The sequence below is a fragment of the Hippopotamus amphibius genome, chromosome 14 (genome assembly GCF_030028045.1).
Source record: "Hippopotamus amphibius kiboko isolate mHipAmp2 chromosome 14, mHipAmp2.hap2, whole genome shotgun sequence".
Taxonomy (NCBI): domain Eukaryota; kingdom Metazoa; phylum Chordata; class Mammalia; order Artiodactyla; family Hippopotamidae; genus Hippopotamus; species Hippopotamus amphibius.
Window position 1 is genome coordinate 79,620,783 of NC_080199.1, and position 23,846 is coordinate 79,644,628.

Below are 23,846 nucleotides of genomic sequence, written 5' to 3' on the forward strand. Positions count from 1 at the left end.
CTAGGTATCAAAATAGACATGTAGGTCAATGGGACAGAACAGACAGCCCCCAGATAAACCCACGCATAAACGGTCAACTGATTTAAGAAACAGGAGCCAAGAATATACAATGGGTAAAAGTCTCTTCAATAAAGGTGTTGGGAAAGCTGGACAGCCACATGCAAAAAATAAATCTGGGCCCCTACCTTACACCATACACAGAAATCAACTCAAATGTAGTAAGGACTTGAGCGTAAGACCTGAAACCATAAAACTCCTAGAAGTAAACATAGATGGTAAGTGCCTTGACATTAGTCTTGGTGATATTTTTTTGGATTTGACACCAAAAGCAGTGGCAACAAAACTAAAGAGATAAATACATCAAAATTAAAAGTTTTTGCACACCAAATGAAACCATCAACAAAATGAAAAGGCAGGGACTTCTCTGGTGGCGTGGTGCTTAAGAATCGCCTACCAATGCAGGGGACACTGGTTCAAGCCCTGGTCTGGGAAGATCCTACACGCTGTGGAGCAACTAAGCCCATGCACCACAATAACTGAGCCTGTGAGCCACAACTACTGAGCCCACGGGCCATTTTTACTGAAGCCTGAGCACCTAGAGCCCATGTTTTGCAATGAGAAGCCACCAGAATGTGAAGCCCATTCACCGCAAAGAGTAGCCCCTGCTCGCCACAACTAGAGAAAGCCCACACACAGCAACGAAGACCTAATGCAGCCAAAAATAAACAAATAAATAAATGTTAAAAAAAAAATGAAAAGGCAACCTACTGAATATCTGCAAATCATATATCTGATAAGGGGTTAATATCCAAAATATATAAAGAATTCATGCAACTCAACAACAACAAAAACTCAACTGAAAAATGGGTAGAGGACCTAAATAGACATTTTTCCAAACAAGACATACAGATGGCCAACAGGTACATGAAAAGATGCTCAACATCACTAATCATCTGGGAAATTACATCAAACCCACAAGGAGGTGTCACCTCACACTAGTTAGAATGGTTATTATCAAAAAGACTAGAGATGGTTACTTCCTGGTTGTCCAATGGTTAGAACTCCCTGCTCTCACTGCCAAGGGCCTGGGATCAATCCCTGGTCAGGGAAGTAAGATTCCCATGAGCTGTGTGGCATGGCCCCAAAAAAAGAAAAGACTAGAAATAAGGGAACCCTCATGCACTGTTGGTGGGAATGTAAGCTGGCACAGCCACTATGGAAAACAGGTTCCTCCAAAATTAAAACTAGAGCTACCATATGACCCAGCAATTCCACTTCCAGGTATTTACCTGAAGAAAATGAAAACACTAACTCAAAAAAGTACTTGCTCCATTATGTTCACTGCATCATTACTGACAATAGGCAAGATACGGAAACAACCTAAAGTGTCCATCCACGGATGAATGGAAAGAGAAAACGTGATACACACACACACACACACAGACACACGCCACAAGAGCACACACAATGGAACATTATTCAGCCACAAAAAAAGCAGCAACTCTTGCCATTAGCAACATGTATGGATCTAGGGGGCATTATGCTGCGTGACACTGAGCCAGATACAGACAAATACTGCATGATCTCACTTATCTGTGGAATCTAAAAACAAAAGCAAGGGAGTTCCCTGGTGGTCTGGTGGTTAGGACTTGGCGCCTTCACTGCCGGGGTCTGGGTTCAGTCCCTGGTCGGGGAACTAAGATCCCACAAGCCATGCAGCACAGCCCCAAAAAACTGAGCTCACAGATACAGAGTGCAGACTGGGACTGGTGGTTGCCAGAGGTGGGGAATGAGGGGGTGGATGAAATAGGTAAAGGTGGTCGAAAGGTACAAATATCCAGTAATAAATAAGTCATGAGGATATAAAGTATAGCACGGTAACTATACGTTAACAAACTGACTGCATATTTGAAAGTTGCTAAGAGAGTAAATCTTAAAAGTTCTCATTACAAGAAAAAAAATGTGTATGTATGGTGATGGATGTTAACTAGACTTATTGTGGTGGTCATTTTGCCATATGTACAGCTATCTAGTCATTTTGTTGTACACCTGAAAATAATACAATGTTATACATCAATTACACCTCAAAAAACAAAATCAAACAAAAAACTAGGTGTCAAAACATTCATTCATTGCCCTTGTTTCACATTAATTCCACACCCACTACATTAAAAGGAAAGTGACAGGCACAGCTGATTGTACTGATTTTCAAGGAGTTTAGTATCAAATGCAGAAGAAAGATATGTAATAGTCTATTACAACGCAAGGCAGCATCACTGAACACCTACCACAGGGTTAAATCAAAAAGACCAACAACACAAAATGTCAGCAAGCACACGGAGCAATCAGAATACTCATATATTGTTAGTGATAGTGTAAAATGGTACAATTTTGGGAAAAACTCTGACGGTCTCATAAAATTAACATACATCTCTTATGACCCAGCAATTCCACTCCAAAGTATTTACCCAGAGAAATGACGTCTATGAAAAGATTTGTATAAATGTATTCACAGGAGCTTTATTCACAATAGCCAAAAACTGGAAACAGACCAGGTACCCATCAATAGAATGGATAAACATAATGTGGCATATTTAATGCAACGAAGGATCAATACCACTTAGCAATAAAAAACAGTGCACTAATGACATTTATAACAATATGTAAAAATCTGTTATGCTGAATGCAAGAAGCCTCACACAAAACAGTACCTTGTGTATGTTTCATTGATTTGAAGTCCTAGAACAGGCAAAACTGTAGCAGAAAACAGAACATGGTTGCTTCTTAGAGGCGGGGTAGGGACGAATGGAAAAGGGCATGACAGAATTTTCTCAAGTGTTCTATATATCTCGACAGGTGCTTGGGTTACACGGATGTATGCATTTGCGAAAACTCAGTAAATGCATACTTGCGATTTCTGCTTTTTACTGTTTGTAAATTTTTTCTTGAAAGAAAAAATTATAAATATTGAACTATAATTAATATGCATACTCAAGTATTTAAGGGCAAGCTTAATATCTGTAATTTAGTTTGAAATGTGTAAAAATAAGATGGATAAATGGATAGATAATGATAAAGCAAGTAGAGAAAAATGTTAATGCTAGAATCTATGCAGCAGGTGTGATGTCCACTGAAAAATTCTTTAAACTTCGCTGTAGATTTGCAGGTATGTACATTTTCATAATAAAATGTGAAAAAATTACAAAACAGAATGAAATAGATGTCAAGCAAAGTAAAATAGAAGTAAGGGAGAAATGTATGCGAGTGAGTCAAAAATTATCCACACTCCAGTTATATTAAAACTTCCATAAATTCTACAGCCAGGGTGCGGATAATTTTTGACACCCTCATAATTACTGTGTGTATATACTATAAATGTGTAATAACTAGAGAACTGGGGAAGGCTTCCCAGAAGAACAATCATTCAAATTGAGTCAATATTTTTGGCAATTTGGGGAGAGGAGGTGTCTAGTTACCCAAGAAATGTACTACTGAATTACTCTGTGTAACTCAAAATACATATTTTCTTTAAAGCTTGTACAATATTAAGTGTGTCAGTAAATTCCTACAAAACTTTCAGCTTAATCTTACTGCCCAGTACAATGCCAAACACATGCAGCTACTCATCAACTTTTAATATTATTTTAATAAAATTATTAATTTTTTGATATAATTCACATACCACAACATTTACCCTTCTCAGGTGTAGCATTCATTAATTTTCAGTATGTTCACACGGTTGTGCCACCATCACCACTCCCCAGTTCCAGAACATCTCATCCTCCGTGGAGACGTGGGACCCTTCAGCTGTCACTCTCCATCCCCCCTCCCCGGCCATGGCACTGACCTACTTTCTGTCTCAGAGGATCTGCCAATTCTGGACATTCCATGAAAATGGACTCATCCAATATGTGACCTTTTGTGTCTGGCTTCTTTCACTCAGCATTTTTTCAAGGGTCATCCACAGTATAGGACGTATCAGTACTTCAACTCCTTTTTATGGCTGAATAACATTCCATCATAAAGATATATAACATTTTGTCTGTTAATTAATTAAGGACCACTTGGATTGTTTCCACTTTTGACTACTAAAAATAACTACTGCACCATGGGGAATCCCCTGGCAGTCCAGTGGTTAGGACTGGGCGTTTTCACTACTGTGGCCCAGGTTCAATCTCTCGCCAGTCAGGGAACTGAGATCCTGCAAGCCTTGAGGCTCAGCAAAAAAAAAAAAAAGATTGCACTATAAACAGTGAACATCCATGCACAAGTTTTAGCGTGGACATGTATTTTCAATTCTATTGAGTATATACTTAGGAATGGAATTGCTGGGTCACATGGCAACTTTATGTTTAACTTCTGAAGGAGCTGCTAGACTTCTCCAAAGTGGCTGCACCATCTTACACCGCAGCAGCAGTGACTGCAGGTTCCAATCTGTCCTTGTCCTAGCCAACACTTGCTCTCGTCCCTCTTTTTGATTACAGCGATGCTAGGAGGTGTAAAATGCTATCTATGGTCTTCATTCTCATTTCCCTAATGATTAAAGATGCTAAGCATCCTTTCATATGCTTACTGACAATTGTGTATCTTTTTGTCTGTTCAGATGCTTTGCCCATCTCTAAAAAATTGGGGTTTTGCTCTTATATATAAGAATCCCTTGGGAATTCCCTGATGGCCCAGTGGTTAGAACTCCACACTCTCACTGCCAAGGGCCTGGGTTCAATCCCTAGACAGGGAACTAAGATCCCATAAACCAAGCCATGCAGCATGGACAAAGAAAAAAAAAATTCCTTATATATTCTTTTTTTTTTTGGGGGGGGGCGTGCTGCGTGGGGTCTTAGTTGCAGCATATGGGACCTTTCGTTGCGGTATGCAGGCTCCTCTCCAGCTGTGGTCCCCGTATACATTCTTGATACTAGACCTTGCCAGATAAATGATTAGCAAATATTTTCTCCCAGTCTGTACACTGTCTTTCCACTTTCTTGACAATGTCCTTTGAAGCACACAAGTTTTTAATTTTGATGATTTAGACATATTTTTCTTTGGTTGCTTGTGCTTTGGGTGCTACAACTAAAAAAAAACCACTGCCTAATCCAAGGTCAAAAAGATTTACACCAGGACTTCCCTGGTGTCACAGTGGTTAAGAACCCGCCTGCCAATGCAGGGGACACAGGTTTGAGCCCTGGCCTGGGAAGATCCCACATGCTGTGGAGCAACTAAGCCTGTGCACCACAAGTACTGAGCCTCCGCTCTAGAGCCCTCAAGACACAACTATTGAGCCCACGTGCCCCAAAGACTGAAGCCAGAATGCCTAGAGCCCATGCTCCACAAGAGAAGCTACCCCAATGAGAAGCCCGCACACCGCAACCAAGAGTAGCCCCCGCTCTCCACAACTAGAGAAAGCCTGTGAGCAGCAATAAAGACTCAATTCAGCCAGTAAATAAACGAATAAATTTACCAGTTTAAAAAAAAAAAGGGACTTCCCTGGTGGCACAGTGGTTAAGAATCCACCTGACAATGCAGAGGACACGGGTTTGATCCCTGGTCCGGGAAGATCCCACACGATGCAGAGCAACTAAGCCTGTGCTCTAGAGCCCACAAGCCACAACTACTGAGCCCATGTGCCGCAACTACTGAAGCCAGTGCACCTAAAGCCTGTGCTCCACAAGAGAAGCCACAGCAATAAGAAGCCTGCGCTCATAACACAGAGAAGCCCTTGCTCCCCGCAACTAGAGAAGCTGGCGCATAGCAACGAAGACCCAACACAGCCAATAAATAAATAAATAAATAAATAAATGTATTAAAAAAAAAAAAGCTCTAGGTCAGGTAACGTGAAACCAGGGGTTCTCAAAGGTCAGCGTGTGTCCCACCCAAGGGCTGGGACCTCCCCGGCGGTGCAGTGGTTGGGACTTGGGGCTTCCACTGCAGGGGATGTGGGCTCATCCCTGGTCCGGGACAGAGGATCCCGCGTGCCGCGCCGCGTGGCCAAAACACACCACCACCGTCTACACTGCACTCATAATTAAAAAGGAAGAACCCCAAGGGCTCGTTAACGTCGGCTGCCAGCCCTGCACCGCCACTTTCCAGTTCCCCAAGCCTCAGGGGGAGCCATCACCACCGCCCACCCTCGGACCGGGGATTCCTGACAAGCGCGCGAGTCCGCTGACGCGGCGGCCCGGGGCCACAGCTGAGGGCCGGGGGCCTCTGCCGCACGTCCCGCCCGAGCCCGTCGAGCCTGCGCGCCCCTCAGGAGACACGCCGCTCTCACAGCCGAGCGCCCCTCCGCCCGGCTGCCACCAGGCGCGGCGAGCGCACGTCCGAGGGTGCCTCGGGCCGGACCCACGCGGAGAGGACGCGGCGCCCGGGGAGCCGGGGCTGAGCGCGGGAACGCCCGCCGCCGGGCCCCCCCCCCACCCCCGCCCGCCGAGCCTTCCCGGGGATCGCGGAGCTTCCCGTCACGGAGCCGGGCTGAGGGACTCGAGGGCCGCGCGCGGCGGCGGGCGAGGGGCGACGGGCTGGGGGCGGGGGAGGGGCAGAGCCCCCGCGCCCCGCCTCCCACGGCCCCCTCGGAGGGCGGCGGGCACCCGCGCCGCCCCGGACCCCTCGCCTACCTCGCGGCGAAGGGAGCAGGGCCACCGCGAGCGCGGCGGGGGCGGCGCGGCCTTCCTGGTACTCGGCAGGGAGCTGCGCGGCCGCAGCGTTGCCACGCGCGGCTCCAAGGAAGCCGCTCCCACAGTGCTCCGCGAGGGGGCGGGGCCGAACCTCTGGGGGCGGGGCGGGGCCGGTCCAGGGGCGGGGCCTGAGCCGAGAGGGGCGGGGCCGGCGCCGGGGGACCCAGCGGGGGCGGTCCTGGCGGGCGCTGCGCTGGGCAGGTCCGGGAGGAAGCCCACGTCTCCGAGACGCTGATGAATTCGCTGGAAGGCGGATACCGGCGGAGCTTGCTGGTTGCCGTGGATGGCTCCGGGGGCCGCCGCCCTAGCCTGCGAGCCCGGAAGCGCGTGCGGCCCACGCTGGCGGTCTGGACTCCCCGGCGGCTGCCCCAGTGCCCGGCTGGAGCCCAGGCCGCCTGTGGGCCCCGTGCACCTCGGGGGCCTGTCCTGTGCCCCTGCTCTGGGCACCTCGAGGGCGGCCTGAGACGGGCGGAGGCCGGCACCCAGCTCAGAGCGGGCTCAACAAGAGAACGGGAGGTGAAGCTCCTAACCGGGGCACGTCATGAAAGTTGGAACATAAATGGGGGCTTCCCTGGGTGCGCAGAGGTTAAGAACCCTCCTGCCAAGGCAGGGGACACGGGTTCGAGCCCCGGTCCGGGAAGCTCCCACATGCCGCGGAGCAACTAAGCCTGTGCGCCACAACTACTGAGCCTGCGCTCTAGAGCCCCGAGCCACAACCACTGAGCCCCCGTGCTACAACTAGCGAAGCCCACATGCCTAGAGCCCCAGCTGCGCAACAAGAGAAGCCACCGCAATGAGAAGCCCTCTCACCACAAGGAAGAGTAGCCCCCGATCTCTGCTAACTAGAGAAAGCCGTCACACAGCGGCAAAGACCCAACGCAGCCAAAAATTAAGTAATTAATTTAAAAAAATTTCACATGGCTTTAAAAAAAAAAGAAAGATAAATTGGCAGGGAGGCGTCTAAAGATACCAGTAATTAGCGAGTTTTACACTTTAAATACGTGTTGGAAGACAGTTCTCCATGAGTCTCCTGCTTCTGTTCTGGACATTGTGGTGGTGAATGTAATTGTCAACTGGCCCCTGTACCCAGTTTTTTGTCAAACAGCAGTCAACTTGTTGCTGTGAAGGTGTTTTTTAGATGTGATGTTAAATCAGTTAACAGCAGTTAAATCAGTAGACTTTGAGTAAAGCAGATTGTCCTCCGTAATGTGGGCGGGCCTCATCCAATCAGTTGAAAGACCTAATTGCAAGGCCAGCACTGCGCCGGGTCCCCAGCTGCTCCCACAGCTGCGTGAGCTGATTCCGTAAAGTTTCTCTCCACTCTGTGTCTGCAGAACCCTGACTCTGCCACTGTTTTTTGTCGATGTCTGCATAGGGGCAGCTTTGGAAGACCGAGATAGTTCTCTGCCAGCAGCGCTGACACGGGCTGTGGCCCTCTGGTATGTTAGGGGTAATGTCTGCCTCCAGGGCCAAGGCTGAGCACCCTGCTGGCCTGCACTTCACCATAAGAGACTGAGGTTTCCTAGGGACATCCTGGTGGTCCAGTGGTGAAGCACCTGCTCTGCTGTGCCTGGACGTGGGGATGTGGTTTCCATCCCTTGTTTGGGAACTAAGATCCCACAGGCCGCAGGACAACTAAGCCTGCCTGCCGCAGCTAGAGAGAAGCTCACGTGCCGCAGCGAACATCCAGTGTGCCGCAACTAAGACCCAACACAGCCAAAAATAAATACATAAATAATTAAATTCATAAAATATTTAAAAAATAAAAAATGAAAGACTGAAGTTTTGTGTTTACGGTCCCTGAGCTGTGACACTCACTGCATGTGGGCGGCAGCCACCTGGGCTGTGCCCATGGGATGGGGATGGGGAGGCGAGTGGGCGGAGGGAGTGTGACAACAAGGGCCTCTGTCTCTGAGCAGGTGCTTTCTGTCAGCACTCAGGTCACCCTGCCAGCTGGTCAGCTTGGGCAGCGGTAAGGTCTTACACCGTTCTTAAGAGTAGCTACCTAGCCAGCCCGGCTCAGAGCAGCTGTTCACTGCATGTTTCGTGAGTTAATTCCTGAACACTGTAGAGCCTTTCCAATCACTGCACTGCAATACGTGGAAACCATTTTCATTATCTCTTTACACCTCCAGGCTATACATTTCCAGCTCCCTCAATTTGTTTTTAATTGGAAACAAATTCAAGTTCCTTTAAACTCGGTTGCCCTTCGAGCGTGTGATACAGTCCCTGGCCCAGGGGCTGCTCTGTCATCTCCTTCATCTTAAATGTTGTGATGAAGCGACCATTCACGAAGCACGCAGCCACGTCGCCAGACAAAATGTTAAGGTCACATAGCTTGTATTGCTAACATATAAGCTCCAGGGAGAACAGAGACTTTTGTCTCCGTCCCTCCCACCTGGAGGGCTGGGCAGCAGGCAGTCACTGCATTTCATGGTATTGTTCTGGGCAGCAGAGGTGAAAGGCTTTCACAGTGCCTAATAAATTACTTATTAGATACACCAAGTGTTGCCAAGCTGGGGTGGGACTCCAGTGGTGATAACACCTGCGGTGTACCTGAGTGAACTTTTACAAATCAACAGTCACTGTAAAGCTGGGTTAGGAGCCCGGACAGTGGCTGACCCACAGGAGCTCACATACACCAGGTGTTAGGGACCCAATCATGTCCCCCACGTGCCAGTGTGGGACCCCCCACCCCCAAGACCTCAGAATGTGACAGTATTGGGAGACGGGCCTTTAAAGAGGGATTAAGTTAAAAGGGGGCCCTGAGGGGGCTCTTGCTGCCTGGTTTCCTCCACCTCCCGACTCTTCACTGCGTCCTCGTCACTCTTCCATCCTCTCTCTTGCTGTCACTCAGTCCATTCTCTGCAGCAGAAGTGGTCATCATTCCTAAGTGAAAATCTGATCACCTTCCTCTCTGCTCGCCACCTTTTGGTGTCTCTCTCCCTCCTGGCCTTGACCTCCGGACAAAGTCTAAACTCCGTGTTGTGACTTACAAGGCCCTTTAGGGGTCAGGACACAGGATTCTTTGTTGCAGCCAAGAAAAATCAATTCTCCCTAACTGAAGCAGAAAAGGAATTTTTTGGTACGATATCGGGTAACTCAGAATTGTCAGAGAGGATGAGGAACAAGGTTTGGAAAAACAACAGGACGTCAGGGAGATAAGACAGCCAAAAGCATCCCACAGGAGCGCGCTGCCCAAGTCATGACCAACCCTCCCCATTAGCTCAGGACTCACGTGGGATTCCCTAGGGTCAGACTGGGAAACCCCCGGGCAAACCAGGACGAGTTGGTCACCCTGCTTGGTCTGCTGCTGCAGGCCCAGCCATCTCCGCCCCGTGAGACCCGCCTTCTCGCCGGTGGGCGCACTGCCACCCGCCGTGCTCTGTGATCTGGCACCTTCCACTTTCCCAGCAGACGCTGGTCCCATCAGAGCCACCGTGAGCGTTTCCCACCGTCCTGCCCTTTGTCTGCCTCCCTCCTGGGTCAGAGCCCCCAGTGGGAATGCCAGCCAGCCATGTTTAAGACAAATGCCGTGACTTCCCGGGCTTCCACATTTGAATTTAGGGGACATGATTGGGTCCCTAACACCTGGTGTATGTGAGCTCCTGTGGGTCAGCCACTGTCTGGGCTCCTAACCCAGCTTTACAGTGAGTGTTGATTTGTAAAAGTTCACTCAGGTACACCGCAGGTGCTATCACCATTGGATTCCCACCCCAGCTTGGCAACACTTGGTGTATCTAATAAGTAATTTATTAGGCACTGTGAAAGCCTTTCACCTCTGCTGCCCAGAACAATACCATGAAATGCAGTGATTGCCTGTTACATATTTAAAATTATCATGGGATTTTTTTTTTTACCCTAAAGGCTAAAAGCAAATTAGCCTGAAAAAGTAGAGCAAATTTTTTTCTCCTCATCTTTTGAATAACTGAGACCAATACTTTTCCGAGGTCGATGACCAGTAAAACTTATCATCCTTTCAATACTTAAGAGGATCATTGCCACTCAATGTCATGAAAATACAGTCACTGAAGTTCCAGACCCTCTTTCAAATCTTGCTGTTTGTGAGACACGGCAGCGACTTGTACTCCACCAGGTGTTTTATCGGGGGTTCTCTTTGGGTTGAAATGTGCAAGAGAAAGAGTGAGTAGCCCTAATTTTGCATATTCTACGTCACATGTACTGTCCTGTCTCCCTTTAGAGCCCCCTAAGTGAGAGTCATATTCCTTAATATGAAAAGCATTTTAACTGGGACCAAGTCCAGAGAACTCATCCTCAGGGACTTTAGGGAGGACCCTTAAACCCTCAGTTGTGGGTAGACGGTTTGTACTCAGGCTCGCAAGATTTCTTAGTTGCAAGTTACAAATTAACTTGACCCTGCCAATAATTTCAATCTGTTCTAAAATAAATGGACATCGGACTGTGAATTACCCCGTGTCCATTCACACCACAGAAACCACAGTCCTTAACTAGCTGAAATCGATAGGTAATACACAAGGCAGCGTGAGGCACTTCAAGTTGTACCCACACCGTCACCTGCCCCGGTGGCAGCACAGGAAATGAAGCCCAGTGTCATGTAAGGAATCCTAATTTATAACCAGGGAGTATTCACTAAAGTCTGACCATTAATTTCATAGTATATTGTTGGCCAAAGAGGAGTTAGTAGTCAAGATAGCTGACGACTAAACATCATGACTTTTTAAAGAATGGCTCTTAAAGGATGGAAAAGGCAAGCTCTTCGCCTTCTGATGGTGAAATAACCCAGCTTGAAGATACGCATAAAAATAAAGTTAATGAGGGACTTCCCTGGCGGTCCAGAGCAGGGGGCACAGGTTCAATCCCTGGTCTGGGAACTAAGATCCCACATGCCCCATGGCCAAAAAATAAACAAAAGTAAATGAGTGATCTTGGCCACGAAATCACTCGTGCTGGTCACGCAATCAGTACAGAGCATTTTGCCTCTTCTTTCTCTTTGAGTCTCTCTCTTGCTCTTTTACTCTCTTTTTCTCTTTTTTTTTCCTGGACAAAAAAAAAAATCTTTCCACTTAAATGTAGTTCTAGCCTTATTTTCTTGGTAAAGGAGAGTAAAGACCCTGGAAGCCAAGGTGACGTGTAGAGCACAGGTGTACCGTCAAGCAAGGAACCTGGTCCAGATCGGAAGTTGGGCTCTGGGGATGAGACTCAGGGGCGTCCCTGGCGGTCCAGTGGTTAGAACTTGGCGCCTTCGCTGCCCGATGGCCCAGGTTCAATCCCTGGTTGGGGAACTAAGATGTCCAAAAACAGAGAGAGAGAGAAACTCTGAGAAGCAGGTCTGTTAGGAGCGCAGAGTCTCTGAGCTCTGGGCAAATCTGGGCAAACTGGCCGGGCGTCGTGTGGGCACACCCGTGTGTCTGTCAGGATGCAGTCTTGTTACGGGTGTGAGGTGCTGGGTCAGGGCCCTGGTGCCTCTGCTGTGCTTGCTCATTCAGGATGCGGCAGCCCGCCAGGCACCTTAGAAGAAGCCACTCTGCTCTGCCTCCCGCTCCCAGGTGATACCGTCAGTTACTGTCCTCACTGATATTATCAGTGTGCGTTTCTGGAGGTGGCAGGGATGGACGAGGCCTTCACGTGTCAGGCATGGAGAAGTGCTTCTGCCTTACACAGGATTAACTCAAGCTTGGGGCTAAGCAGGACAGCCTGGTGTGTGGCCTATCAAATGTGCGTTGTCCATCTGCTTTAGCCGTTCAAGAAAAGAATGCGTTTAAAAATCAAAATGAACTGAGGTTCAGGCACCTGGGATGGAGCTGGGTGGCCCTTATGGATGTGGTTTCAGACGCTTTCCTGCATCACTGAGAACGTGAGTTCTCTGAGCTGTGTCAGATTCAAGGTCACCACCAGCCCTTGTCGAAACAGTATCAGCGGGACTTCGCTGGTGGCTCAGTGGTTAAGAATCCGCCTGCCAATGCAGGGGAAACAGGTTCGATCCCTGCTCCAGGAAGATACCACATGCCACGGAGAAACTAAGTCCATGCGTCCCAACCACTGAGCCTGCACTCTAGAGCCCGTGAGCCACAACTGTTGAGCCCGTGTGCCGCAACTACTGAAGCCCACATGCCTAGAGCCTGTGCTCCACAACAAGAGAAGCCACCACAACGAGAAACCCTCGCACCATAACGAAGAGTGGCCCCCGCTCGCTGCAACTCGAGAGAGCCTGTGCGCAGCAACAAAGACCCAACACAGCCAATAAATAAATAAATAAATTTATAAAAAAACAACAACAAAACAGTATCAGCCAGTAACTGCCACCTTATGCCACCACGTCTCCCCTCGTAACTATGCGACTCTTTCAGACCCCAACCCATCCTTGCTCAACAAGCACCTTTACTTCTTGCCAGCTCTAATTATAATCCTTGACAATTTGTGCAGCTTTGCAGTTTTTGCCTTTGTAAGACTCGCGTGCTTCTTGGATCTGTCTCCTGGGCTATAGTTCTCAGTTTGGCTCAAATAAAACTGTTTTCTGTTGCTATTCTAGATCGTCTGTTGATTATTTCTACCCACAGGGGCCGGGCCTTATATTTCTTGGCATACTCCGTGCGTATGTAGAATAATTTTTTTCTTGTCCTGGCTTTTCAACTATAAAAAGAAAATTAGAAGCTTTTGTTTGTTTTGGTTTTGGCTTTTGTTTTTCAGCCTGGCCAGGCGGCATGCGGGATCTTAGTTCCCCAACCAGAGATCAAACCCACGCCCCCTGCAGTGGAAGCACGGAGTCTTAACCCCTGGACCACCAGGGAAGTCCCAGAAAATTAGAAGTTTTAAAAAAATACTGAAAAAATTTTACTGGTAAAGGATTGCAGACAGCTTCAATAAAATGTTCAGACCTGAACGTTCTTTCATCTGACCCTTGAAGCTTGTTTATCTGAGTCCAAACACACGTAATAATTCGAGTCCACTACACTGAGTATAATAATTAGCAATAACCATGACATTCTTGATTGATAATGTTTATATAACTAACTATATAAGCATATAATTCTATACAGTAATTACATAACTATGGTTAAGGGGAATTTCCTTAGTATTAACATATATTTAAGTTCGAAAGTAAGATTTCCCTTCACAGGAATCTCTCACTTTTAAAAGTCAGCAGAGAGCCCGAGTTTTAAGGTAAGAAATCTGTGTTCAGCGTGAAAGGAGATCGTTGATTAACACAGGGGAGTAGGGCAGAGGGAGAAAAGAAAAGTGAAAAAATACCAAAAACGTTCCAACAACTTTCACGGACGGAAACTAGTAAAAGGCGAACCGAGGACCTCTGATCGTGGCCCACGTGGTCCTGGCCGGGCTCAGGCGCCAAGCAGGACGGGCTGAAAGAGTCCCTTCAGAGCGGCGGGCCTGGCCCTTTCCCCAGCTGCACACGCCGGCCGCTGTCCCAGCCTCGCGCTCGGGCCTCACCAGAGCCCAGTTCTAAAGGGCGGTTTGCGCGGCGTGTGTGCAGGGTAAACCTCTGTCTCTCCGCTTTCCTTATTCTGCTTCAGGAGCTTGCTTCTCAGAAGCCTTGCGCCTTGTGGGACAGGTCAATCGTCTGTACTTGCATGAATTGCTAATTAAATGTTTCAGAATGACAGAGGGGGATTTAGCTTTTCAGCACCAAAGTAGGATCAGTGAAGGCTGGAATGTGGTTTGGAGAAAACCAGTAACTTTTATTCAATCCAAAGTAAGCACTCACTCTTTCATCCAAATCGCAAAAAGGCAAGTAAGCTCAAATAACCAAAACTCCTTTAGAGTATGTCCAAGGATATTTGACAGCACAAAACAGTGACAGTAAGTGCTTTCTACTGTCAGCATTAAGTATTTTCATCGCTCTGTGTCAGCTATGTTCAGGGCCTCACGGTAACAGTTGTCCACTCATTTATTCAACGGTGGGGGTTTCACCGATGGAGAAGCCAGAAATGAGGCGTTCCGGGGAGGTGGAAGAAGGTGTGTAACCTGCACTGTCTAATATGGTGACATCAGCCACAGGCGACTATTTAAAATAAAACTTAAATCAATTTAAATCAAATATAAAGCTTAGTTCCTTAGTCTCATTACCTGCAGTCCACAGGTGCGTGTTGGAGACACATGTACAGAACTTTCCCATCGTCACAGAGGGGCCTGCGGGCAGTGCTGGGGGCGGGGGGGGGGGCGGACGGGATGCAGGGAACATTGAAATCACCTGATTGCACCTGAAAACAATTGGAATAAATTGTAGCTGTTTGTAAGCCCAAGCCTGGTCTAAAGAATCGTTAGTGACCTGATAGTAGTTTTTTAGAGAAGTGTGAGATAAATTCTTCTAAATATCTGTAATAATACAACACAGAGTGTTGAGAAATGAATTATTGCTTTGTTTTTTGTTTTTTTATTTTTTTGGCTGTGCCGTGCGTCTTGCAGGATCTTAGTTCCCCAACCAGGGATCGAACCTGTGCTCCCTGCAGTGGATGCGCCAAGTTCTAACCACCGGACCGCCAGGGAGTTTCCGAGAAATGAATTACTGCTGTGTTTGCATGTGCTCTTCGAAGCTCTCCGTATGAAGAACTAGGTGTCGTTTTACTGCAACACTGTTAGTCACCACATTCATTTGGTTCCTGTTTGGGTGAGTTTGTTTAATTCCAGGGGAATGTGGGGGTGGTTTGGAAAGATGTTAGTTTTTTGTCTTTTTTTTATTATTATCGGCTGCATTGGGTTTTCTCTAGTTGCTGCGCATGGGCTTTGCCTAGTTGTGACGAGCGGGGGCTCCCCTTCATTGCGGTGCGCGGGCTTCTCATTGCGGTGGCTTCTCTTGTTGCAGAGCAAGAGGCTTCTAGGTGAGTGGGCTTCAGTAGTTGGGGCATGTGGGCTCAATAGCTGTGGCTTGTGGGCCCTAGAGAACAGGCTCAGTAGCTGTGGCGCACGGGCTTAGCTGCTCCACGGCATGTGGGATCATCCCGGACCAGGGCTTGAACCCATGTCCCCTGCATTGGCAGGCAGATTCTTTTTTTTTTTTTTTCTTCTAAATGGGATCTTCCTGGAGCAGGGCTGGAACCCATGTCCCCCGCATTGGCAGGCAGATTCTTAACCACTGCACCACCAGGGAAGTCCAGGTTTTTGTCTTTTTGAGGTGGCTTAGGTATACATTGTTGAACTGTGCCAAAAGGTGAGAAGAAACTCTCTTTTTTTTATTACAAATGTGTCTCTCTCCAGCAATAACTTTGAAAGGGAGATGTAAGTACTTTCTCTAAAACCCCAGTAAAGAAGGTCAAGTGTCACTCAGGGTGAGGGTCCTAATTGTCCTGCTTGCTTAAGTGAGACCCCCTGCTGGATGATTGAGTCCCTTATCTTCTGTCTTGGTCTCTCACCCTGAGCCTCCTGCCACCCCCAGAATCCTGAGCACAAAGGTAAAATCCTTGAGTGACATCTTCTCTGAGTGAATTCAGAAATCATCTGGAAAGAAGCCATAGTGATTATAATGGTTATGAAACAAGTTTCTGACAAGGAGCTATGATCTATCTGGACACAGTTGCATTCAAGCCTGTGGATTCCCTAGACAGTGTTATATGCATCGCGGCGTCTGTCACGTATGGTTGTGCAGGCTGTGCACTGCACAAGGGGGACACATCTAAGGAGGGATCTGCACATAATAGGTATCATAGATTTGGTGCTTGTAATAATAATAAAAACAATTTTCCAGAAGATGGCAGTAAAGTATCTAGTTCTAAAAAATCAGTGTATTACGACAGTTTTCTGCAGATGGGAATACTGTGTCTTGAGGAAGAAGCACCTTTTCGTCACATACACGAAGGTGTGAACTGGCTTGTCACTTGCTTCAGGTCCTGTACAGAATCAGTCCTCTATCACTGGTGAAAATGAATCAAAGATGTTTAAAATTCTAGCTTCCAAAATGCCAACTCTTTGTTAAAATAATAGTATCAATATATTATATGTTATACAGTATGAATAATATCGTGTAATTTAAGCTTTCCTAGGCCTCATGGGACCATGGGTAGAAATGTGATTTATGAAAATAGAGAGGAACCCTTTAGTTTTGAGGTACATGTTTCTGTCTCCCCAAAAGTCTCCCCCTTAATATACAAACGATCTTGAGTCTTTGGTTCCTCCCCCCCAAAACGCACACACTATATACATATATATATAAACTACTGTGATTTGGGGAATTCCCTGGCAGTCCAGTGGTTAGGACTCGGTGCTGTCACTGCCATGACCAGGGTTCAGTCCCTGGTCAAGGACCTAAGATCCCATGAGCTACAAGGGGTGGCAAAAAAACCCAAACAAACAAACAAACTACTGTGATTTCAAGGAGAAAAAGGTTGTAGAGGAAAAAAGTTCCTGATTCATTCTGTGGTATGTTTAAAGCATTTTGTCGTCATGAGAACTATGGTCTTTCTGGCCAGGCACCGAGTGAATGACGTTACGTTTACCATGGTGACATTTCTCTTACAATTCATCCACTTTCAGAATCTATCGTCCCTCTCTCTATATATATTTTTTGGCTGTGCCGTGCACCTTGTGGGGTCACCAGGGATTGAACCCATGCCCTTGGCAGTGAAAGTCTGGGGTTCTAACCACTGCACCGCCAGGGAATTCGCTCCCTTCCTTTCTTTTAAGCAAAATAAATATAGGCAATGGGTGGTGAGGAAACTGTATAAACTGTGAAGTGCTATACTGATGTATGGTGTCAGCTGGGATGTCTGAAAGGCTGTGGAGCAGTGGGATGGGGGGGTGAAGCTCGTACCCGGGGTGTTCCCGGGGCAGGAGCAGATGCAGGCAGTGTCCTGGGCGCACAGTATGAAACCATCTGCTAAGATCCTGCAATGCCTTTGGATGTTCCTGGAGACTATTCCTGAGTTTTAAAATTCAGAATTGAGCTTCAAATTTCAAATCTTTTGAGAAACATTGTTCAATCTTAGGATAAATACAAAACTCAGGGCATCTTAACTGGAAAGAAAAGTTCTGATCCAAGATTTGGAGGCCAACTGACTCAGTATCTCCTTCAGCCTCCGAGAGTCCCGGACACTCAGGTGAAGGGTAAAGGCTGAATCAGCTTCCCAGCTTTGCAGGGAGGCTCCGAGGGGCCTCCGGAGGAGCAGGGGGAAGCACTGCCAAAGGAGGGCGTGGACACACGTCTCATGACACTGACCACCCGCATGTTTTCAACGGCATCTACATCAGCTAATACAGTAACCACCTTCGGAGGGAGCTCTTTTTTGTGCCCATTCTACTTGGAAGAAACGAAGTCTTGGACTTCCCTGGTGGTCCGGTGGTTAGGACCCTGCGCGCTCACTGCTGAGGGCTCAGGTTCAATCCCTAGTCGGGGAAGTAAGATCCCACAGCCACACAGTGTGGAAAAAAAAAAGTTTTGAGGAGTGAATTAAACTGAGTTTTGAGGAATGAATTAACTGGTCCAAATCACAGTAGTGAACGGAGAATCTGAGACTGAAGCCCTGGCGGCTGACCTTGGGGCCCACATCTCTGACCACTGTACAACTTGGCCTTTCTGATACTGACGTGTAACTATTGATATTACCTGCGTAGCAAGTTGTTCAGTTGGGGGTTACAGCCAATACTCTGACAGCGGATATCAGATGTAAAGTTGGATTGCCCAACCAAGTCTATCTTTTTCCAAAGTAGGCTGTCAAGAGTGTTTTAGAACTTTTGGTCCCTGACCAGCCTTGGGGCTAAGGATGGAGAGGTGGGACTCCAAGGAGGCGGGAGGAGGATTGGGAGAGGAGCAGCTGCCACGCTCTCCTACATCCCACGGGGACTGTGCGTGGACAGAGGGGCAAGGGGATGGAAACAGACCACCCAGAGAATTGAGGTTCAGGAGAGAAAGGATAAGAGTTTGACTCCTGCCAGGGGAATCTAGAGGCAGGAAACTGTGGGGCAAGCCATGGGTGGGATAAAAGCCTTGATGTTGGCATCAGCCCAGCAGACACAGATGTGGCCACGTGGGCAGACAGAGCTGCCTGCATCTGCAGAGCAAGGAAACCCCGGGAGTGGGACTCCCTCTGGGAGAAGCTTGTAGATCTGGGGCTGCGGGCACGGGGGTTTAGGGTCAAAGGGCTCCCCCACTGTGGGAGTTACGGTCCAAACGGCCAGAGGGACCCCTCTGAAGAGTCTGCTTTAAATATCCAGGAGTTTCAGAAATCACAAAGCCGTCTTAGGATGGTACCAGCAGAGTAAGAATCATCTTCACACACACCCCCACTCCGTCTGCCCACCCTGTGTTGCAGGGAGCAAGTTTGTGTGCCTCTCCCACAGGGAGGCCACACAGACCAAAAGGCGGGCGTCTGGAGCCGAGAAGGTTTACTGGAGCGCCGAGCAAGGAGAAGGGGTGGCTCATGCCCCAGACACCTGCGCTCCCCAAAGGTTTCAGCAAAGCATCTTTAAGGCCAGGTGAGGCAGGGGGCTTCCCGGGTACATGATCAGCTCGAGCACGAGGGGCTGCTTGGTTGATGGTGGGCAGTCCTTAGGTGCCAGGAGGTCTGGGGGCTACGTGCTCCCGGTCCTCAAGTAGGTCATTTCTTCTGTTTGGTGGTGGTTTTAGCATCTGAAAAACTCTTCAGAGAGGAGCTACAGCAGAGGACATGGAGAGGGGGTCTGTCCCGGGAAGGCCCCGTAAGGGCCTGCTCAGTTACACCTCCCCTCCAAGCCTGGGGACAGGAGTAAGGACAGCTGGGAGTGTTGGCAGGAGGTGACGGGGGGACAAAGAACCTGACCACTTCACCTTCAAAGCTGGGGAAGGGACACTTCACCACCTAATTAAGACTGTATTTGCGGACTTCCCTGATGGCGAAGTGATTAAGAACTCTCCTGCCAATGCAGGGGACATGGGTTCAATCCCTGGCCGGGGAAGATCCCACATGCCACAGAGCAACGAAGCCCATCTGCCACAACCCCTGAGTCTGAGCTCTAGACCCCGTGAGCCACAACTACTGAGCCCTTGAGCCACAACTACTGAAGCCCACGCACGCAGAGCCCTTGCTCCACAACAAGAGAGGCCACCACAATGAGAAGCCTGAGCACTGCAGTGAAGAGTAGCCCCTGCTCTCCGCAACTACAGAAAGCCTGCGCGCAGCAAAGACCCAATGCAGCCAATAAATTCATTCATTCATTCATTAAAAAAACAAAAACACTATATTTGCAACTTAAATTACCCTGAATGTGGCTGGAAAAGTCAAGGGCCTGAAGTTTCTTTAATTAAGGGCAAGGGCCACTAAGTTTAATGGGGGGAGGGGAGAACAAAAATAAAGTTGAGCTTCTTTTTTTTTTTTTTCCTCCCGCACTGCAGGGTGTGCATGTGGGATCTTAGTCCCCCAGCCAGGGATGGAACCTGTGCCCCCTGCTGTGGAAGCACCGAGCCTTAACCACTGGACCACCGGGGAATTCCCTATAGTTGAGCTTTGATTACATCCATGAATAGCTCTTGTTCAATGAACTTCACATGTGCTGTACAGAGAGCTTTACATTACACTAAACAGTTAATTTCTATAAATGAGTTCTACAGTTTACTTTCTTAAATGTGTTTATTATTATGAAAAAGATGCATTTTACAAAGCTTGACATTTCTCTTGCTATAACATACCCCACATCTGTTTCATCTAATGTAAACAATGTCTTCCAATTATTAAAATAATGCTATAGTACATTAAAGTGGTATAATATTTTGCTAATATGACCTATTTTTTGTCCCTGTTCTTTTTACGGTGGCGGTATTATTTCTTAAGACTGTTACTCCAGTGCTTGCTTTGGCAGCACATATACTGAAATTGGAACAATACAGAGAAGAAGTCAAGGGAGGGAGGGAATACGGGGATATGTGTATAAAAACAGATGATTGAAATTAGTGTACCCCCCAAAAAATAATAAATAAATAAAATTAAAAAAAAAAGACTTACTCTGAAGCAGTTTCATTCTCTGTGTTTAAGCAGGGCTCCGAAAGACAAGTTACTTTTCATTATTTTGAATTTTATTTCTTCTCAGGTTGTGCTGGAAATCATCCTTTGTTCTTTTTCTGTATCCCATTTTCTGTTCCATATTTTGCTTTGAGGCTGTTGGTTTGTTTTTGCATTCTTTTTGGGAGGTGGAATCTATTGCTTTCAGCTGAAGTTGGAATCCATGTCCTGTATTGTACAGCATCATCTCAAACTGAAAAAATAAACACAAGAAAATGGGGAGAATTAAGTGTTTCTTCCCTTGCTTTTGGAAATAAGCAGAAGGAAGCTTTCAAAACCATCATTAAAGAGTATGTGCTTAGCAAGGAGAGAGGGGGCATGGTCCTTAACCTTAAGAAGTTTACAATTTAATTGAAGACTAAACAGAAAGCATTTTTTTAACGTAATGGCTTGTACAATAAAACCCTGAGTGAATGAATGACTCACTGTCCCAAGAAGTGCTTATGGGAGGCTCAGGGGCTCAGGAAAAGGGTGGTCGCCCATCATCACATCAAGTAGTCACAGCCTCAGAGACGAAGTGGGGCTTGGCTCGTTAACAGAAGAGAAATTGTTGGATAATTTGTGGTGAAGACAGCATAGGAGCTGGGGTTTCATTATAGACCCGTATAGTTATTTGAACGTTTAAAGCCTTATCTTAGGGGCTTCCCCGCCAGTCCAGTGATGAAGACTCTGAGCTTCCACCGCAGGGGGCAGTGGGGTTGAATCCTGATCAGGGAAGTAAGACCCCCACATGCCACGTGGCTGGCGCTGTCAAAAGATAACAAAAAAAGCCTTATCTTAGAAGAGAGGAGAGGCCTTTCCCCACCACTGATTTCAGAACACATCTGCCTCCCTACCATCACTCTCAACCTTCCTTCCTTCCTACACAGCACTTATCATGACCTGAATTTTCATTTCCTTACATATCATAGCATTTATTTTTTTGTCTCCTTGTTTGTTTTCTGTGTCTTTCACCAGAATATCTTTATCTGCTGTTTTCACCATGTCTCTGATGTCGAGAACCGAGGTGTCTAACAGGACACCAGCAGCTACACGTGGCTATTTAATGCAAATCAGAATTAACTGGAACTAAATACAGTAGAACGGCTGTCATAAGCCACATCAGCAGAGATGTTCTGGACGCACTGATTCACAACAGTGGCTGCACACAGGATGTGCTCAATAAATGTTTAGTGAATGAGGTTAAATACATGAAAGTTGATGAACTTGCCTCTTAGGTCTCCTGTTTTCTCCTCTGTAAGAGGAGGAAAACAACAGCTAAAAGATCCTGACGCTCAGACGAGGTCGGAAGTGACATTACTTACACTAGAAGAGCAACACTAGCGTGAGGTAGTCTTGCAATTTGGCTTCCCCGGGCACCTGGAACTATGCGAACAAACGTGATTATGTAAATAGAAAGGACTCACATTTCACTGGCTCGGGCCATTGCCTGCATAATACACCTGGATTCTCCCGTGAGGCCCCCCCCCCCCGCCCCAGTCCCCCATGTCTGCCCTGGAGGTGGGAGAGCCCCTCCCTGGTCACTGCTGCCTGGTCACTCCTGCCGGTGACCACAGCTTGGGCCTATCCCCCGAAATACTGAGAATCACAATTTTAAAAAATATCTACGCGTCATAAACCCCCAAATTGGAGGGCTAGATGCAACCAGCATCAACCCCCCTAGAAGCCTGCGGGACCCGAAACAATGCCTGCTTATCGAGTCTTCCTTGGGGCCTGGCATCTTCCACACCAACCAGAAGGCACGTCACGTTCCCAGCCCTTCTCGTGCTTGGCCAGCGGCACGGAGCCCTCCGCCCCACGCCGTCATCACCATCCCAGCCCCGTCACCTTCGGTCTGCAGCCTCTCTCCCCAGGACCTGGCCAGGTGGAGGGCACGGAGGGAGAATGGACCACGCTGAGTCCTTCGTGCCCCCGCTGCCACCCCAGGGGCCCTCTCATGGGTAAATGTGCCCGTTTACCTATGCAAATTAGCCACACCATGCACTCGCACAGAGAGTCGCGGCCCCAACCAGAGCCTCGGACGCAGCCGGGCCCATAGGCTGCAGCTGCAGTCTGCCCCACCTGGACCTCCGCCCGTAGGCTGCCCAGTGAACTCCTCCTAGTCCCTGGGCCACGGCCCCGCCTTCCCCACAAGAACGGCCTGGAAGGCACACAGGTGGACAGATCCTGTCCTGGGCTCCCTTCCCAGGGGGGCTGGTCTGCCTGTGTGGAACGATGCTGAGCTGCGTGCACCTGGCCCTGACTGCCCCGAGGTGAGGAGGCAGGCTGGACATTGGGTCAAGGTCTCCACCGTGTCTGCAAGGGCTTCACACTTTGACCTGGTCCCTTCTGCCCAGCTCTGCTTCCTCAGGCTGGGGGCGGGCGTGGTGACAGTCGCTTCTCTGTGATGGAGGAGGTTTGCATCAGTCTTTATCTCAAGGGCAGTCCTTGGGATTTGGGGCCTTATCTTCAGGAAGTAGCCTCATTTTCCACCATTGATAGGAGTTTTGGGGTTGTTTTAGTATATAGCAAACATGATTTAATAGTTTACTTTTTACTTAAATAATTAATATTCAATTTATTAAAGTTGCAATATCGGAATTTTCCCTTAGATTTTGAAGGTCAGCTAGCTTTCCTTTAAAAAAAAGTATTTATTTTGGCTGCACTGGGTATTAGTTGCAGGATCTTTTAGTTGCAGCGTGCGAGATCTAGTTCCCTGACCAGGGATTGAACCTGAGCCCCCTGCATTGGGAGCACAGAGTCTTACCTACTGGACCATCAGGGAAGTCCCAGGCTAGCTTTTCTTATTTAAAAATACATCAAAACTTTAAACAATCACTTTTAAGAGTCCTTTGAATTTATTAAGTTACTTGAATACTTTCACAGCATTCCAAAACTACACATAACTTTACAGTATTTGATTAGTTTCTGTATATTTCAACGGTCTGACATCATAAAAAATCCCCAATATTAAATAATTCTTACATCTAGTAAATAAACCTTACAAATGATCCTGAAGTGATTCTAAAGTTCTCTCAGATGTTCCCAAAATGTGCCAAAAATTAGGAAGATTTCATCTTAAAAATTGTCTAAGTTAATTTCTCAACTACACATTTTTATTTCTTTTTTTTTTTTAAATCCTTTTATTATTCTTTTTTAATAAAGGGCCCCAGGGATAGGGGACCAGGGGAGGGAGGAGGAGGGGAAGTGAGGCCCCAGCCCCACGACCCTTCCG

At 47.6% G+C, this 23,846-nt stretch overlaps 1 protein-coding gene across 9 annotated transcripts in view; it reads right to left on the minus strand.

Annotated features, from left to right (window-relative positions):
* IFT88 (intraflagellar transport 88) overlaps positions 1 to 6,749 on the minus strand; it is a 79,686-nt gene extending 72,937 nt beyond the window's left edge. For all 9 annotated transcript variants that reach the window (XR_009049000.1, XR_009048999.1, XM_057707307.1 and 6 more), the window contains exon 1: positions 6,612 to 6,749. The gene's annotated coding sequence lies outside the window, so the exon portion shown is untranslated. The remainder of the gene's footprint in view (positions 1 to 6,611) is intronic.
* Positions 6,750 to 23,846: the final 17,097 nt, after the last annotated feature.